Source organism: Octopus sinensis, linkage group LG11, assembly GCF_006345805.1.
Source record: "Octopus sinensis linkage group LG11, ASM634580v1, whole genome shotgun sequence".
NCBI lineage: Eukaryota > Metazoa > Mollusca > Cephalopoda > Octopoda > Octopodidae > Octopus > Octopus sinensis.
The window spans coordinates 34708597-34716096 of NC_043007.1; positions in this window are offsets into that span (position 1 = coordinate 34708597).

Genomic DNA, 7500 nt, shown 5'->3' on the forward strand with positions numbered 1-7500 from the left:
CTTCAAGTTGCCACACGCGTTCTTAGTAGCTTAGAGTAAGCTCGAATTAGAGATTATTCTTTGTGGCTAATGGCGTGAGTTCTGATTAAAATAAGAAGAAGAATACGGCGGTGATGTAACACTAGATTGATGTAACAGTGGCATGGCGTAACAATGATGTAATGTAACACTGGCTTAGTGTAACAGGGATATGGTGTAAATGTACTGTAGCGTAACGCCAGAGTATTGTAGCAGTGGTATAGAACAATAGGGATACAAGAGTACTGAGGTGTAACATTGATGTGATGTAACAGACATGAGGGTGTAACAGTAGACTGATGCAACCACGATGGGGTGTAACAGTATCGTGATGTAACACACACACATACACATACACATACACAGACGCACACATAGGGCCTTACTGTGTATGAACTGTCTGACACAGAATTTCGTTTGCAATAGCAACATGATATTAATTAAGTAATTAATTATCTGCTAATTATGTATCATTCGTCATCTAAACCAATTTATTTTTTCTAACATTACGCCTCTTCTACTTCATTTTTTTTTTTTGTCAGATAAAATAATAATTTCTCTTTGCTCTTCCTTCCCGCCCACCCGTCTATCATTGAGAGATTTCGACAGAAGCAGGAAAATATTAAAAAATTCATTTTTAACATCCGCCATATTATTGTAATTAGACGGGATTACTATTAAAATTATTATTATAAGTTACTATCATTTCCAATTTTGTTATAAGATGTTTTTGTTGTTGCCATTATCATCATCATCATCATTATTATTATTATTATTATTATCATTATCATTATTATTATTATTATTATTATCATTATCATTATTATTATTATTATTATTATTATTATTATAAATATTATTATCATCATCATCATTATTATCATCATCATTATTATTATTATCATTATCATCATTATTATTATCATTATCATTATCATCATAATCATTATCATTATCATCATCATCATCAATATTATTATTATTATTATTATCATTATTATTATTATCATCATTATCATTATTATTATTATCATTATCATTATTATTATTATCATTATTATTATTATTATTATTATTATCATTATTATTATTATTGACAGAGTTTTCTTGAAGCTGGAAACGGTATGATCAGTATGAGCTCTTATACACGTGCGTGAGTTTGTGTATGTATGTATGTATGTATGTATGTATGTATATCTACTCCGCCCTCTCTCACTGTGTATTCCTGGCTATCTTCTCGAAATGGACACTTGACAAAAATTGAAAGTCTAATGGTGTAGAATCTCCAGACACATCACTGGCAAAAGTAGTGTGTGAGTCTTACGGAGTGTAGCATATACAATTAAGCAAAGAAGGAATTTAGCACAACTTTATTATTTGTCACAATTGTTTCAATACACTCCGTCTCTAACGCAATTGCCTGTGAACGTGAAAAGTTGCAAAATATCTGCAGTTGACTATATTGCAATGTCATTCATCAGTCTAGCCTCATGACGTGCGTGTACTCTTACATTGTAGTCTGATGAGGTGCCACTCCAATGTTAACAACCGCAAATATTCCATAATTTTTCGCATGGAATCATTTCTGGTACAATGGAACTAGAAACAGTGTGGTACCGAAACAACGGTAACTAATAATAGAGATGCAGTAGCTTCATCTTTTGAGTATTTATTGCATTTTATACACACACACACACACACACACACACACACACACACACACACACACACAAACAAGCAAACACTCTCTTACATTCTCTCTCTCTCTCTCTCTCACACACACACACATATATATATATAAAATGTGGCATCTCAGGGCGACTACAGTACCAGTGACTGTGGGATCTCTAGGAATGATAAAAAAAAAAGGTACTGAAACCTATTTGAAAATGATACCAAGAAGTGCAAAAAATTGTGTTAACTGGAACGACTCATGTATTGAGAAGAGCATTATCGATGTGAAAACAACATCCATTCATGAATTTATTTATTCATTAATTTTTTAACTATATATTTTACCTGTGAATTTGCGTGTGTAATCTGGAAATGCATACAATGAGCTTCTCTGCCCTAGGTGTATACAATTTCTCGGCGAGAAACGGAAAAAAAAATTTGAAGAAAGAAGGAAAAACAATAATAATAATAATAATAATAATAATAATAATAATAATATAAATAGCCATCATAACCATGTGTTGGGTTTAAATAAATATAACAAAAGCAAAATTTGAAAGAAATATTAGCCATTTTTCATACTTTCTAGCGGTAAATAAATAGGTAATAACAGCTGCTACTCAAGGACAAAAACCGTGTCATTTAGTGGAGTCCTCTTGTTTATCGATCCACTTCTAGAAATTCTGCTACTTTTCAAACATCTAGTGTCTCTTCTTAAATAATCTACATAAACGATCTCTTGTCTAGGACAGATTTAGGAATTTCAAGATATTGTTTTCGATTAACGTTTGCTGTTATCATCTATCATAGATGAAAGACGACGGTGAGCTAGAAGAATTGTTATCGCGCCGGACAAAATGCTTAGAAGTGTTTTTTTTTCCGGTCTTACGTTCTGAGGCCAACTTTGCCTTTCATAATTTCGAGCTTGAGGTCAATATTATCGACTAGCCTTTCACCACAAAATTTCAGGCCTTGTGCCTATAGAAGAAAATATTATCTCGTAGACAAATGTTTTATTGTAAACACAGGTATAACACAGAATGTTCAATTGCTTTATATTTTTTCGTTATTTTACATGTTTCAGTCATTTGACTGCGGCCATGCTGGAGCACCGCCTTAATGGGTTTTTAGTCGAAGAAATCGATCCCAGGACTTATTCTCTGTAACCCTAATCCTTAGTCTATCGGTCGCTTTTGACGAACTGCTAATTTACAGGGTTGTAAGCGTAACAACACCGCCTGTCAAGCGATGGTGGGGGATACAGACATACACACACACACGCATAGATATATACATATATATTCGACGGGCTTCTTTCAGTTTCCGTCTACAAATCCACTCACAAGTCTTTAGTCGGGCCGAGGCTATAGTGGAAAACACTTGGCCAAGGTGCCACACAGTGGGACTGATCCCGGAAGCATGTGGTTGGGAAGCCTGCGCCTGTTATAGAGACCTTTGGAATGTCAGTAGCAGTTTTTTTTATTTCCATTTTCCTTGTTTCATTTTTTTTTCTATTGTGTAATCTCTACAGTTCGCTTCATTTCCATTAAATATAATGGTGAAGCTGTAATTCATAACAGAGAATGCTAACCTATTACCTTATTTCTTGTAATAAATTTTTATACATTTCCACTGTTGATACACGCATCGGTGGAGGCGCAATGGCCCAGTGATTAGGGCAGCGGACTCGCGGTCGTAGGATCGCGGTTTCGATTCCCAGACCGGGCGTTGTGAGTGTTTATTGAGCGAAAACACCTAAAGCTCCACGAGGCTCCGGCAGGGGATGGTGGTGATCCCTGCTGTACTCTCTCACCACAACTTTCTCTCACTCTTACTTCCTGTTTCTGTTGTACCTGTATTTCAAAGGGCCGGCCTTGTCACTCTCTGTGTCACGCTGAATATCCCCAAGAACTACGTTAAGGGTACACGTGTCTGTGGAGTGCTCAGCCACTTACACGTTAATTTCACGAGCAGGCTGTTCCGTTGATCGGATCAACCGGAACCCTCATCGTCGTAACCGACGGAGTGCTTCCCCCATGATACACGCATGTACAAGCACACACACACACAGACACGTGTGTGTGTAAAAGAATTTGTATGGGTGGTTATGGCCTAATTGCCCTGAAGTTAGGGTAATTCTTAAAAAATTCTGTCATTAAGAATTAACTCGTTTCTTTGTAATTTGACCCAATTTGTTTCGCACCGTTCTCGTTTCATAATTTCCTGGTTGAATTCACAAACATTTTTTTTAGTAGGACATCTAGCTGTGTATCGTCATTTGTACATAGTTTGCACGAAAATTCATATAGATAAGACTTGTATGTTTCCGCGGACTTTTACAATTCATGTTGGATTCACTAGGCAAATTTCCCTTATGAGGTTCGATCTCTTTTACTCTTTTACTTTTTTACTTGTTTCAGTCAGTTGACTGCGGCCATGCTGGAGCACCGCCTTTAGTCGAGCAAATCGACCCCGGGACTTATTCTTTGTAAACCCAGTACTTATTCTATCGGTCTCTTTTGCCGAACCGCTAAGTGACGGGGACGTAAACACACCAGCATCGGTTGTCAAGCAATGCTAGGGGGACAAACACAGACACACAAACACACACACATACATATACATATATATACATGTATACGACAGGCTTCTTTCAGTTTCCGTCTACCAAATCCACTCACAAGGCATTGGTCGGCTATAGCAGAAGACACTTGCCCAAGATGCCACTCAGTGGGACTGAACCCGGAGCCATGTGGTTGGTTAGCAAGCTACTTACCACACACCCACTCCTGCGCCCAAATCTTATATAAATATTTGGAACAAGTATTCTCTTTAAAAAATTTCCGTTGCTATGAACACGTATTGGGTTGGTGCGGCTTTTTTTTCAACAAATTTTATTCAGCAAAAAAAAAAAAAAATAATAACAATACATAGGCGCAGGAGTGGCTGTGTGGTAAGTAGCTTGCCGAACCGCTAAGTAATGGGGACGTAAACAAATCAGCACCGGGTATCAAGCTGGGGGAGGGGGACCACAAACACACACATATACATACAAATCTACACACACACAAACAAACAAATACACATACACACATGCATATGCATATCCAATGGTATGGCTTTTCTCGTTTATATCCCTGTAAAATGTGCTGGCCTTTGTTCATATTTAGTTCTTTATTGCCCACAGAGAACAAAATATAGAAGGTACAAACAAGGACAGACAAAGGGATTAAGTCGATTACATCGACCCCAGTACGTAACTGGTACTTATTTAAACGATCCCGAAATGGTGAAAGCCAACATCGACCTCGGCGGAATGTGAACTCAGAACATAAAGACAGACGAAATACCCATTTCTTTCCTACCCACAAGGGGCTAAACGCAGAGAGAACAAACAAGGACAGACAGTCGCTGAAAAGGTCCCAGGTGTGTGATGAAAGATTTCCAGACAATGGACATAAGATAAAATAAGAACGGTAATAAACGAGTGAAGAACGAATGTATAGTGCGTGTGTTTATTTGGCAAGGAAAAAGTGACCGTCCCAAAATATAACAATATCTGTTTTAACACACGATTTCACATCAGGAATCTTGCAAAACAAATACATAGAATTAGGTACATCTTGGGAAACAGGGTTGCAAACTTGAAGTAAGAATACTTTACTCATGTGATTTACTTAAACTTTTCTCTGTCTAAGCAGAGGCGCATGGGTCAGTGGTTAGAGCGTCGGGTTCACATCAGGAGGGAGCGAGTTCAATTCGCAGATCGAGTGTGTATTGTGTTCTTGAGCTTTATTTTACGTTGTTCCAGTTCACTCAGCTGTAGAAATGAATCACGACATCACTGGTGCCAAGATGTACCGGTCTTTGCCTTTCCCTTGGATAACAGACGTGGAGAGGAGAGGCTGGTATGCATGGGTGACTGTTCTTCCGTAAACAACATTGCCCGGACTTCTGCTTCGGAGGGTAACTTTCTAGGTGCAATCTTTTTCTCTCTCTGTGGCGCATAGGTAATCGACAAATTTTCTTCACAGTTCTCGACCCTGGACTGTCTCTCCATAGTTAAAGCCTTTCTCTCCTAGGTCTTATTAGATTTGAATTGCCATCGATGTATCAGTAACTTTAATGTTTTTCTAGGTAGAGGTGTTGGCCTTATGCAAAATCATTTTCACCTCTAGGAAGAGGGGGTCCTTATTCATCTGATCTCTATAGTTTGACCTGTCCAGGTCTCAGGGTCATTGGGACATAGAAGCTAGCACACGAGAACGAGGGCAGGACTTTGAGGTGGTTGAAGTAAGAATGCTTGAAATAAAAAGCTGAAGTATATTTATTGATCATATTAAGGAAGCACTCCGTCGGTTACGACGACGAGGGTTCCGGTTGATCCGATCAACGGAACAGCCTGCTCGTGAAATTAACGTGTAAGTGGCTAAGCACTCCACAGACACGTGTACCCTTAACGTAGTTCTCGGGGATATTCAGTGTGACACAGAGAGTGACAAGGCCGGCCCTTTGAAATACAGGTACAACAGAAACAGGAAGGAAGAGTGAGAGAAAGTTGTGGTGAGAGAGTACAGCAGGGATCACCACCATCCATGCCGGAGCCTCGTGGAGCTTTAGGTGTTTTCGTTCAATAAACACTCACAACGCCCGGTCTGGGGATCGAAACCGCGATCCTACGACCGCGAGTCCGCTGCCCTAACCACCGGGCCATTGCGCCTCCTCATTGATCATATTATTGCATTTTAACGTGTCTGTATTGTAAGCAGTTTGCTCCCCCAACTACATGGTTCCGGGTTCAGTCCCATTGCGTGACACCTTGGGGTCGATGTCATCGACTTAACCCCCCCACCTGAAATTGCTGTCCTAGTGCCAAAATTTTAGGCCAATATTTCAAAACAGATTTCTAGTTCCTTAAGGGCCTCTAAGTTCCTGCGTATTTGTGATAACTGTAATCTTTCTATGTGGAATTTCGAGTGCTTACTACTATAACGGCCACTACTCTTCTGAAGGAGCTAGCTGCCTACCACTTTCTCCGGACATATCTAGAATATTCCACATTCCTACTCTTCTCACGGCTACAATATCCCACCCTACAGATCTACCCACCCCCATTCGCTTAATTGATTTATCAAAGAAAAGAAAAATTGTATTCAGAATTTACGAAAATGTAACTAATAGTGTAGAACATTTATTGCATCATATTCTGTCACCTCTTTTTTTCTTTCTTTCTTTATTTTCCATTAATACAAGCTTAATCCAGTTGTTGGTGGGAAGAAAGCACGGAAACGTAGCAACGAAAATAAGATTAGCTTTAAAAATATAGGAATAAATTAGACAGAAAGATAACATTAGGAGAGGTATTTTACAGAAGCAAATAATAAATTTAAGATTATTAAATTCGCTACGCGGACAAATAAATCATTTGAATTAGTCAGAAAACGTATTCAAAAAGTTGTTTTTTAAATAGCAATATCATTAAACAACGGATTTTAAATAATCCTAATGATTTGGAAGATTTTCAGCAGTAACGAAAAAATTGAATTAGTGAACAATAGATAAAGCTAATGATATTACACTATTTATGCTTAAAAGATTTCGTGTGAAGAAGAAAGCAACGAAGTCTTTTGGTCGAGGAAGAATTAGGAGTAAATGGTAAAGAATTTACAAGGATTACTTAGAGAAGGGATTACGAAGTAATAGAATATGTTGCCAAGACAAAAGAAGACTGAAACCTGCGAAATTATAGATACAAATGAAACGGACATCATTATATTATGTAAAAAGATGTAATGAACTCTAAATTCA